The sequence below is a fragment of the Lissotriton helveticus genome, chromosome 2_1, assembly GCF_964261635.1.
Source record: "Lissotriton helveticus chromosome 2_1, aLisHel1.1, whole genome shotgun sequence".
NCBI classification, from domain to species: Eukaryota; Metazoa; Chordata; class Amphibia; order Caudata; family Salamandridae; genus Lissotriton; species Lissotriton helveticus.
In genome coordinates this window covers 1,767,515,761-1,767,528,425 of record NC_136059.1, presented here as the reverse complement: position 1 = coordinate 1,767,528,425, position 12,665 = coordinate 1,767,515,761, and the positions used below count along the sequence as shown (strand labels likewise).

The following is a 12,665-nucleotide window of genomic DNA, read 5'->3' as shown; positions in this document are numbered from 1 at the left end:
TTAAATCGTCATGTGCTCGTTAGAGGAGAGGTCGTGAGGTGTCCAGTATGGAGCTCTGAGAGTGTTTTATGGCCTAAGATATGGTGAAGTCTGGAATTTGAGGCCCACTGCAGGACGAGCTGTATGCAGGTGCGAGGGTCCTAATCAGCTCGAATGAAAGGGACTTTGTTCAGTGGCGCCTTGCGCAGGCCTGTAGGAGTTTCCAGGAATTTCAGGGGGTATCAGCGCACGGAAGAAGGAGCCTGGGAACCAAGGTCAACTATAACGAGGGTCTTCAAGAGTACCATCATGGAGTTTTACCGCGCAAAGATGTACCACGTGAGGGGCGTCCCAAGGGGCGTTTCTATTGGAAATGTGATTTGGTATTAGGGAAAGTGACCCGGGAGGAGGGCAGAGCAGATGATTTTGGGAGCCTAAGGAAGCGGATGGGTAGGCAGATAGGCTGATCAGGAGAGACCCATTATCAGAGAAGAGACAAAGAGAAGTGCGTGATCTTCTTAGGAAATCACCACGGCTGACACCTAGAGGGTAAAGATCTTGTTAAGTAGGGATGTCATTTAGTGTAGTGTAGGGACAGACTAACCTTAATTTTCTTTTCTGTAATGACTTTGAGGTTGCAACTTGTATCCATTTTGGCAAACCTGATGGTTTTCGAGCTTGTACTTATTATTCTGTTTTTCAGACTCAGATTATTCAAAAAGTTCATGTTCATAGTGATACCGATTTATCTTCTTAATCTCATTTTGAGAAGTTTGTATCTTCAGTTATCTTTGACTTTATATTAAATCTTTAAAACTTAATTTTGGTCAGTGGTCATTTAGAGTGGTGTAAGTTCTTAAATTGATTGTTTACTGCGAGATTACCTTTTACTCAAGACAGGTACCAACGATTCAGTCGACAGGAAATGGGATTTGGTAAGATAATTAGTAACCAGTAATCCCGCGTTAGCAGTTGGTAGCAGAGTGAGGATGGTTATCTTCTTGAGGAAGGTAATCTAGAGAGGTTAGTTTACCCCAAGGCCCGAGACGTCGAGAGACGAGCAGCGGAAGAATCGTGTGCCGAAAGGTGCAGACGGTGCGAGAAAAGCAGCAGTATCGGAGAGTGAGTATAAAAAGGGTCATGCGTGAACAGATTGCGGTGTTTTGTGTTGTATTTGTATTGTAATGTCTTGCGGAGTTGAATGCCTGTAGTGTGAAAGAGAGAAGGTTGTGAGCGCGCGCAACCTGGTAAACTGGTAACCTGGTAAACGGGTGAACTGGTGAAATCTTAAGTTCAGGCCAGAGCTTAAGTGGTTTTGGGTGTATCGAACATCCAGGGTAGTTGTCGACCATAGTACGGAGGTCACGAGGTACCATTGACCGCCGTGGATCCAAGATAGGGGGAGTGTAAGAGTGAGTGTATGAGTAACAGACGCTGGTCGAAAGTTACTGCGTGTGAGTAACCTATCGGAGAAGGCGATTGTCTGGAAGTAAACGGAAAGACATTTCGCCAAGTTAGGGTGACAACTACAGAAAGACTGTGGGCGTACAGTCAAAGAAAGGTGATCGCTTGGACGGAAGTAATCATTTTTCAGAGTATGAATGGGATGCGTGCATGACCGAGGAGACGAGCTGAGAAAGGAGGGGAACTGCTGCGAAGGGGGACGGGTGACGTCGGCTAGAGCCGCGCTCTGATTGAGCGGTTGGTGTGACGTTAGCTAGAGCCGCGCTCTGGTTGGGCGGCTAGAGTGACGTCGGAGGAAAGCCGCGTACGGATAGGCCAGTTAGTGAGAACGGCGCTGAAATTGGTGGAATATCATCAGGAAGTAAACAAACGCGGAGAAAAGAGAAATCATGAAGTGTTTTAAGTGTTTGAAAGGGATTTTTAAACGTAAACGAAGTGAACATTATTACGGGGAAGAGGCTCCCCCAGAGGGTACGCCAGCTCATTATATGGCAACGAATGTGGGGCTGCATACGATATTATGGATTGGGGCTTGGAATAAGCTTACGGAAGGAAATGAGGAAATGCAGTTCCCGAAGTATGGAACGTTTAAGTTAGAGGTGTTACATCGGCTAAAAGCAACCATGTCCTCATCGAAACCCTCACCTAGACCAACACAGTTTGAGGCTCTTAATGCATGGATTAAGGCTGCACACGACCGAAATTTGAACAGGCGTCAACAAAGGCTGACGCGATCGGTAAGGGCAGTGCGAGATTCCAAATGGGATGAGGAGGAAAAGCGTTGGAGGGTACAGACTATTGAGGTGGAGAAGATGTATCCGATGAGGGAGGTGTCAGGAGGAGGAAACCTCATGGAAGAAGACGAGGAAAGCGAGTCGGAGGACAATCTGATAAACAGATTGTTAATGGATAGACCACCTCCGAGAGTGGGATTGATAGAAGATAGAGGGCTCGCAAGGGAAGATGGGAATGAGATAGAGGGATATACACCACTCCCTATATCGGAATGGACACCTAACAAAGGCGGAGAAACACCTCCAAACAACACTGTACAGAGTTTAGTGGGAAGGTTTGTGGTGCAGAAAACGCCAACCACAGAAAGGGTTGAGTCTGTGGGATTGCCAGACGCTCTTCAAGTGCCTGTTACCATAGGACCCATAGTTTCGATCTATAATTCTGAGAGAGATAGAGGGGAACAACAAAGGCAATTGGATAGGGAAAGGATTGAGATGGAAAGGAGGAATAATGTGACGAATGCATGGAAACAATTACCAGGTTCGGTAACGTGGAACACCCCATTAGACACAACTGTCGGTCCCAATTCAGAACAGGGAGGTCCGAGAGGACCAATGGATCTAAGGGGACCGCGGCCAAGATCTTTTTCAGAGTTAAGAGCTGATTTGAGGGAATGGGACGGGTCCATAGTATCTCCGAGTAACAGGACAAGAACGGAACCAGAGTGGGAAAGCAGGGGAAACGGGACAGTATCTCATTGTGGGGCCAGCGAGAGTAGTCAGAGCCGGGAAGGCCAAAGTCAAGAGAATAGAGGGGATGCATGTCCTACAAATCAGAGAGAACAGCCGGAACAAAATACTAAGATTGTAGAATGTGAGGAAATGTCCCGTCTCTGGGGGAACGGAGGAGATGAGGCGGTACGGGCTTTTCAGAATAGGTTTAGGTGCCTTCATCATACACTTGGGGAAGACGTTCAACATTGGAGAAAGGAGAACAGCGATAGGTCCCGCCACGCCTCGAATAATCAGGAATCACAGGGAAGTAGGGAAGAAAGAGGGAGTAATAGAACCTCTTACCCTCTATCCCGTGAAACTAGCCAGGATGGAGAGAGAGAGGCTGGGAGGCATGAAGGAGTGTTTCACCACCCACCCCGAGAAGATGGAAAGGCATGGGACTTAGAGAGATGGGAACAGGGGAGGACTCCCTATAATTCACCAATACCTAAACGTAGATCTCGGAGCTGGGATGGGAGAGATGCGGATGGAGGAGCTAAATTGAGTGTCTTGAAAGCTGAAATAAAGGCAAAAAGGCTTGATGTTACCAGTTTAAAATCAGATGTTGATGAGATAATAGATGGAACATTGCCTTTGGAAAGGATAGAATTGTATGAACAGGATGAGTTATTGTTCATGGCAAAGGATATTACTAGGAAAGCTAGAGCGTTTCATGAAAAACTGACTGATTTGGCAGACAAGTATGCCGTGGATTTGTCTAGGACAAGGGCATTGCAGAGCAACCACAGATTACAGTACGCAGACCAAGATCTAGATGAGAAGAGAACTACTGGATTAAAAACACACATAAGAGAGTTGGTAACAGGGATAAGAGTGTGGAGAGAACTGGATAAATGGGAAGAAAGGTGGTCGAAAAAGGGCACAGTTAGGCGAAGTACAAATGTGATGACCCCTGAGGGAAGGGTAATGCAGATGGAGGCATTCCCTTTGCGAGAAATATCAAATGGAAATTATGTACATGTGCCCTGGAGTAGAGGAGACTTAGCCGCATTTACCAACTCATTTCCGAAGTTGCGGGACAATCCAGTCGAATGGTATAAGCAGGTAGAGAGGTTCGTTAAAATCTCGAAAGTACTGTGGATAGATTTGAACACGTTGTTTGACATCGTGGTCCCATCTGATCTATGGACCCCTTGTAAGACTAGTGTCGAATGGCCAAATGCTGAACCATTGAGGGATGCTCGAACAAATGGACCATCTGAGATTGTCATGCGAAAGTATGAAAGGGTAATAGCATGGCTGAAAGATAAGGTACCACCACAGGATATAGATTGGGTAAAAATAGACCGAACAAGGCAGGAACCCAAGGAGACAGTTCACGAGTTTTATGAAAGATTGTTGAAAACATTCAAGCAATACAGTGGACTAGATGTAATGGATCCCAAAGACATAGGGCAGTTCGTGTCAAAGTTTGTCTTGGGGTTGAGACCTGATATTTGTTTGATGATACAGCAACATTTAATCTGTTGGCAGAACAAACCACTAGATGAGATTTTACGATATGCGAGGTACTGCAGTGACGAGATAGATTCTAAAGCCAAGAATCTAAAGGAGAAATTGATGGTGGTGCAAATGCAGTCCGCTGGGAAGGGTGGCCAGCAGAAGCAGGGGATGGGACGAAAACCAAATGGTCAGAACAAAGATAATGAAGAAGGGCAGAGACCTAGGATAGACTTTGCCACTTTAAAGAAAACGACAAAGTGTCATCTGTGTCATCAGGTGGGGCATTGGCGACGCGAGTGTCCCTTTAACCCTGAAAACGGAGAGCCAGAAGTAGAAGAGCAGGTCCAAGAAGACCCAGTGCAAAAAGTGACAGTCCCAAGCAGTAAGGTGGCCAAAGGGGGGACTTCGGCTCCACGGGCCCAATTCCCACAGCCACCGAAGATAGCAGCTGGAGGAAAGGTCTTTAAACAAATGCCTCTGTTTATCGAGGAAGAAAAATGTTATTACATTGATCCATTGACAGGACAACGGGTGAGCAGTGAAGAAGACTGTACCCTCGGGGCAGTTCTAGAAGTGGATCAGAGAGGGCCATTTGTTGAGGCAGAAGTGGCAGGGTGTCCCACTACGTTCTTAGTGGACACTGGGGCTACTCGTTCGACTCTGAGATCAGCGGTAGTTCCAGACTTGCCAATGTCAGGGGAAACAATTCAAGTGGTAGGAGTCGCAAATAAAAGAATGACTAGTCCCTTGACAGAACCAGTGTCTGTGAAAATTGGAAACCACATGAACGAACATCAGTTTGTGGTTTGTGACTCGAGTCCGGTATGTCTGTTAGGTAGGGATTTGTTATGCAAATTGAATTGCACCATATACTGCACCCCACAAGGAGTGGAGGTACAGACTACCGACGATGATGCTACCTTTAAGGTGGCCAATTCAAAATTCTGTGTAGAACTATATCCTACTCTGACTGTAGAAGATCTTCCACAAGACTTAAGAGATGCAGTGGCGTCAGAGGTGTGGGATTTCACAGGAGAAGATATAGGATTGATTAAAGGGGTAGAACCGGTAAAAATTCTGGTAAAACCAAATGTTGAGTTTCCAAGAACGCCTCAATACAAATTGTCCCAGGAAACGATTGCGGGAATAAAGCCTGTGATCGAGTCAATGATACAGCAGGGAATACTGAAGGAAATCGTGGGCAGTCCTTGTAACTCCCCGATTATGGGTTTGCAGAAACCTAGCGGGAAGTTTAGGATAGTTCAGGATTTACGAAAAATTAACAACATAGTCGTTTCATGTTGTCCCGTGGTACCGAATCCATCAGTAATATTGTTTCAAATACCATGTCAAGCAGAATGGTTCACAGTGATAGATCTTTGTCAGGCTTTCTTTTCAATCCCATTGGATGAAGAGAGCAGGTACCTTTTTGCGTTTAAAATGGAAGATCGCGTTTTAACATGGTGTCGAATCCCACAAGGATTCACAGACAGTCCATCCATCTTTAATCAGTTGTTGAAAAAGAATCTTGAGAATCTAGTACTGCCACAGAACTCGGTTCTGGTACAGTACATAGATGACCTACTTGTTGCGTCAGAAACAGAGGAAGCTTGTAAAGTAGATTCAATTGCCTTACTGAATCATTTAGCTGAAAATGGACATAAGGTATCTCCGAGCAAGTTACAGTATTGTCTGACAGAAGTACAGTATCTAGGGCACAGGTTAGAAAAAGGGAAACGTAAGGTGTCCCCAGAGAGGATTGAGGCGATAATGAAAATGAATGCGCCTACAACACAGAGAGAAGTTAGAATGTTCTTAGGAATGGTGGGTTACTGCCGACAGTGGATAGTTAACTTTTCACTGAAAGCAAAGCCCTTACAGAAACTGACGCACAAGGAGGTGAGTGATCCGGTACCATGGGATGAAGAATGTCTGGTGGCGTTTTTACAGCTGAGAGACGATTTATGTCGTGCTCCGGCTCTGGGAATGCCAGATTACGAAAAGTCATTTTCACTCTATTGCTGTGAGAGAGAGGGATGTGCTTTGTCAGTCTTGGCACAGACCCACGGTAATGCCCGTAGACCAGTTGCATATTTTTCGGCTACATTAGATCCAGTAGCCGCAGCGTTGCCCGGATGTCTCAAATCCGTTGCTGCAACGGGTGTCAGCATTGAAAGGAGCGAAAGTATTGTAATGGGACATCCAGTGGTGGTGTATGTACCGCATTCAGTTGAATTGTTAATGACCAGGACGAAGACGCAGCATCTGACCAATAGCAGGCTCACGCGTTATGAGCAAGTTATACTTGCCGCAGAAAACGTGACTCTCAGGAGATGCTCTGTCTTGAATCCTGCTACTTTGATGCCATTACCTTCGGTAATAGAAGGCGAAGGATGTGAAGACCACGATTGCCTTGATGTGACTGAACTATGCACGAAACCCAGACCAGATATAGTGGATGAGCCATTGTCTGACCCCGATGAAATTTACTTTGTTGATGGCTCATGTTTAAGAGACGATACTGGTCGGTTGAGAGCAGCTTATGCTGTTTGTACCATTACTGGAGTTGTGGAAGCCGCTTGCCTGGAAGGAGTACATTCCGCACAGGTAGCAGAGATTATTGCCCTAACTCGTGCCTGCATAGCAGGAAATGGAAAGAGAGTCACCATCTACACGGACAGCCAATATGGTTTCGGTGTGGTTCATGATTTCGGGCAGTTGTGGTCTCAGAGGGGTTACATGACCTCCTCTGGTTCGCCCATTCGAAATGGAGAATTTGTGCGATTGCTGATAGAAGCATTACAAGGTCCTGTTGACATTGCAGTAGTGAAGTGTGTAGCTCATACTAAGAATACAGATTTTGTGTCACAAGGCAATAGATATGCTGATGAAGTCGCACGCTATTGTGCGGAACAAAGTTATTCTTTCTCAAAGGTGGAAATAGAAGGTGCAGAAGAAAAGACTGAATTAAGTATGATGTTAGAAACTGTAGACACTTGGGAGGATTTAAGAATAATGCAGGAGAACGCACCTGAAACAGAGAAAAAGGCATGGGAAATAGCAGGCTGTGTGCGAAGTGAAATGGATTTTGGGGTTTCAGCTGATGGGAGAGCTGTGTTACCTGAAGAATTAGCTAATCCCATGGCGAGAGAAATACATGGTCCAGTACATCTAGGAAGGGATGCTATGATGAGAGTGTTTAGGCAGACTTGGTATTGCCCGAAATTCAGAATAGCAGCAGAATCAGTATGTAAGCGATGTGTTACCTGCCAACAACTGAACGTAGGCAAACGAACACCAGTCACACTGAGTCACATTGGGAGGTCGGGGGGGCCTTTCAATAGAATGCAACTAGATTTCATTGAAATGCCAAGAGTCAATCGCCTTCGGTATGTGTTGGTGATTGTATGCGTATTTTCCAGATGGGTTGAAGCGTACCCTACACGTAGGTGCGATACACTCACAGTGGCTAAATTGTTGCTCAGAGAGTTGATACCGCGCTTCGGGGTGCCTGCCTCTTTGGAATCTGACAGAGGAAAACATTTTAACAGCGAAATAGTGAAGATGTTGTGCTCCCCACTGAATATCGATCAAAAGCTGCATTGTAGTTATCGACCAGAAGCTTCAGGAATTGTGGAACAAGTGAACGGCACGTTGAAGAATAGATTGGCTAAAGTAGTGGCATCCACATCTTTGAGTTGGCCAGATGCTCTTCCATTGGTGCTCATGAGCATGCGCAGCACACCTGATAGGAGGACAGGTCTCTCTCCCCACGAGATCCTGATGGGGAGGGCCATGAGACTTCCTACAGTTCCAACTACTGCTCTATTGAATATTACAGATGATCTGATCTTGGATTATTGTAAAGGACTGTCTGACGCCATCCATTCTGTGTCCCTTCAGGTGCATGCGGCTGAAGTTCCAGCAGCGAGGAACCTGTGTCATGACCTGAACCCAGGGGACTGGGTCTTGGTTAAAAAGCACGTCCGGAAGAACTGCCTAGATGTTCGCTGGCGTGGGCCCTTTCAGGTAATCCTGATCACGAACACCGCGGTGAAGTGCGGGGGGCTGCCAAATTGGATCCATGCATCCCATTCTAGAAGAGTTCCAGCACCTCTAGAAGGAACAGCTCCCATCCCAGACGAAAGCCCGGAAGTGGAAGAAGAGTCGCAAGAAGGGATTGAGGCAGCTGAGGAGGTGTCGGAAGAAGTTGGGAACGCATCGGATTCAGAAGAAGAGCGAAGGCAGGACGGCAGTGAGACAGAAGACGCAACTGAAGGAGAGAGCAGAAGTGAATACGACTCAGACTCAGATCCGTATCGGAGCGATCAAGAACCAAGTGGGAGGACAAGGAATAGGAGAATAAGGCTTGGAGCTGCCACTTGGCCAACAAGGAGAAGAAGGCTAAGTTTGAGGTCGGCCCAGGAAGAAACGCTTACTCCTATATCCGAAGACTCAGATCCAGAAGAAGATATCCAGGATCAAGCCGAGGAGGGTCTTAGAAGATCAAGTAGGGTGCGAGTGCCTAGCAGAAGATACTCTACTCCCGACTGGACCTACCTTGTTGCAGATGTCTGGGAGACACAGAACAGGGAGGATCAGGGAAGTGGAACTGATCAGAACTGACCCGATCATCACAGTGCAAATAAAGTTTCTACTGCCAGGAGCGGAGACCGAAAGGTTGCTGACACTCAACATCGTTCATCCTGCTCTCCTGAGTGGAATAAGAAAGTTGATTTTAGAAACAGTTGAGTTTCCAGTTTGCTGTTCACGATATCCAATATTGGAGGGAACTCTTCTTCGTTTGGAAATGCTTGAGCGAGTAGTAGAAATGTTAGGAGCACTTATTGTTGTGGACTAATATCATATTGCGAATGGCTTTAAGGGGGTGCAGATCTGGAAAGGTGAAGAAAGTGATCTTGATTAGAACGAACCCCTTTGTAATTGTGGATATAGAACTGATAGTACCAGGATTGGAAATTGAAAAAACGCTAACTCTCAATTTCGTCCGTCCACTTGTCTTGAGCGAAATAAGGAGAATAATCCTAGAAAAGGTTGACTTTCCATGTTGTGGTACGAACTGTCCAGAACCTGAGGGAATGATACTTCGGATGGACGTTTATGAAGAAGTAGTGTCACTCCTTGAGTCATACATAACTTCAGACGAAAATAAGACTTTTGAAAAGAAATTGTAAATTGTTGCAAGATAACCTAGCGCCGAGTGGAAGAAGAAAAAAAAAATGGTAGGGGTTTCCTTTTAGCGGATGGAGAAGGGCTAGGGTTGTCTATATTACTGGACTTTGAATTGTTTTGCGGAAATAAATTGTCAAGCTTCCAAGTGTTCCAAGAAAGACATTGCAAGAGAGAAAGACTTTGTTTGAAAAGAAGAGGAAGTGAATGCTGGAAGATAGTCGAAAACTACACTGTTTGAGAACATGGAGGCTGGCAACCCGAACCGCAGGGCAAAATGTATAGCTGTTACATTTTTAGGAGTAGTGGTTTCTCTTATAATTTTAGTGGTAACTGTTTCATTCCTAGCGGGACACGAAGGGGATGGAACCACAGTTAAGGAGGATAAGGGAGTGTCAACACCGAGAACTACCATTATTAAGGAGAAGGGAAACAACAATGAGAAAGACAAAGCGTTGTTAGATGCAGAAGTAAAAAGGTTACACATGGATGAGTCACAGGGGAATTACAAGTCAAATGCTTATGCTAAGTTGCTTTATGAATATGTTGATGCCATGGAGGTAAAGGATTGCTATGTCTGTATGCAATTACCAATCTCGGTGGAGGAGGGTATCAAATACCATCATCTCCCGTTGACATATGGGATAACGTGCAGTTTATTGTTAAGTATGTTTTATGGACGAGACGGATTTGAGTATTACTTCTCGAATTTCGACTCGACATTGCCAGAGGTTCCGAATTTCAAGCATTTGAACAAATGGGACTACTACAAAAGCGAAGACAGGTTACACAAATGGTTTATTCCATGGAGAACGTTACATACTTCACATGCTCGAATCAACAATCTGACTTGTCAAATATCAGAAGTTGAGAAAAAGTTTATAGCTCAGGTAGATACTAGATACAGGAGGCAGAAGATATTGAAGGCATCAGGACAAGGGGAAACAGATTGGACCAAGGAGGAAAGGGCACAACAACGAAAAGGTAGTATTGGTCCAATTGCTTTGGATAAGGAGAAACGGGGGAAACTGTGCATTCACAGGAGTTACTCCTATTATGAAAACGTTTATGTAGGACAAGTAAATTGTGAACATGCCTTTCAATTGGAGTACTACTCTAAGAACTTCATGAAAGGGATGCAAGCAATACCAAATGTATATTTTGTATGTGGAAGATATGCCTATGTGAAGTTACCAGATAATTGGTACGGATCATGCTATCTGGCTGTTGTCTTCCCTAAAATATATCATGTTGAGAATTTAGACACGCCTAAGAAAGAAATATCAACTAGATGGAAGCGAGGGCTGGGTGCAGCAGAAGTAGTTGGAGATGTAATAGGTGCTGCATTCCCTTTCTTAGGATTGATAATGAATGACATTAAGATCAGGAGGTTAGCTACAGTCGTAGATAGACTGTCTGCCAGTACTGCAAGATCCTTGATGCTGATAGAGGGGGAGATGCAATCGATTAGGGCAATGGTTCTTCAGAACCGACTTGCTTTAGATGTTCTGTTAGCAAAAGAGGGAGGAGTCTGTAGGGCCTTGAAGGTACAGGAATGCTGTACTTACATTCCAGACAATTCAAAGCCTCTAGAGAAGTATATACAAAACATCACTGCCATACACTACGAAATTGAGGACCTGGCAAAGGTAAATGTGTGGGAAAAAGTAGGTCATGGAATGGGTAAAGTTGGAAGTTGGTTTGCCAACTTAGGAAAGGGTATCGTTTGGTACATATTGAAGCCCATCATCATAGTAATGATTTGTGTAATCACTTTGTGGGGATTGGTGCGTTTGTATCAATGGTATAGAGCAAATAGGTTACAGAGAGCTATGAAGAAACAGGAAGAAGAGTTGACAGCGATGCAGGACACTCAATATAAGAGTCTGAAAGCATTAGAGAGTATGAAAAGAAGTGGTACTGCCCTGTCTTCACTTTAAAGGTTCTACATTTTAGTGTCATGGTAATGATGACCCCTAAAGGTCATCAAAGGGGGGACTGAGAGAGCACAAGTTTGAAAAAATGTATAAGTACGCCATATTTACAAGCACGTAGTTAGTTTAAACATGTTTTGCACACGAGTGTTTTATATTCAATAGCGAAATGTATAGAATGTTAAGTAGAGTAACCATAATTATAACGGTGTGAGATTAAATGTAGAAATGTTGGAGTATATGTGAAAACCTCATGGTTCTCTCATGTTAAAAGAGTCATGTCCGAATTAAATGTAACTTTGGATTCCAGTATTTTGTGTAGGCCTTAGGGCAATTCACAGCAAACCTGAACGTGCTGCTAAAATAATGTGAGATAAAGTTGACATGGTTCTTTCAAAATGTACTATTGGACTTAGGGTTAAAAGTATATGCTTTATAGATGTGTTATTTTAGAAACGTATGCTAGTTAAGAATGTTTGCTGTTTAAATCAAGTTAACGTTTTAAGAGTGCAGGAACCTGCTGCATGTAAATCAAGTAGGCCAGAACAGATAATGTCATGTAGTTTAAATCGTCATGTGCTCGTTAGAGGAGAGGTCGTGAGGTGTCCAGTATGGAGCTCTGAGAGTGTTTTATGGCCTAAGATATGGTGAAGTCTGGAATTTGAGGCCCACTGCAGGACGAGCTGTATGCAGGTGCGAGGGTCCTAATCAGCTCGAATGAAAGGGACTTTGTTCAGTGGCGCCTTGCGCAGGCCTGTAGGAGTTTCCAGGAATTTCAGGGGGTATCAGCGCACGGAAGAAGGAGCCTGGGAACCAAGGTCAACTATAACGAGGGTCTTCAAGAGTACCATCATGGAGTTTTACCGCGCAAAGATGTACCACGTGAGGGGCGTCCCAAGGGGCGTTTCTATTGGAAATGTGATTTGGTATTAGGGAAAGTGACCCGGGAGGAGGGCAGAGCAGATGATTTTGGGAGCCTAAGGAAGCGGATGGGTAGGCAGATAGGCTGATCAGGAGAGACCCATTATCAGAGAAGAGACAAAGAGAAGTGCGTGATCTTCTTAGGAAATCACCACGGCTGACACCTAGAGGGTAAAGATCTTGTTAAGTAGGGATGTCATTTAGT

The 12,665-nt window shown here is 44.8% G+C and overlaps 1 long non-coding RNA gene across 1 annotated transcript in view; it reads left to right on the top strand.

The window, feature by feature from the left end:
- Nucleotides 1-12,665, top strand: part of LOC144819922 (uncharacterized) — a 1,320,117-nt gene that overhangs the window by 501,906 nt on the left and 805,546 nt on the right. The window lies entirely within an intron of this gene.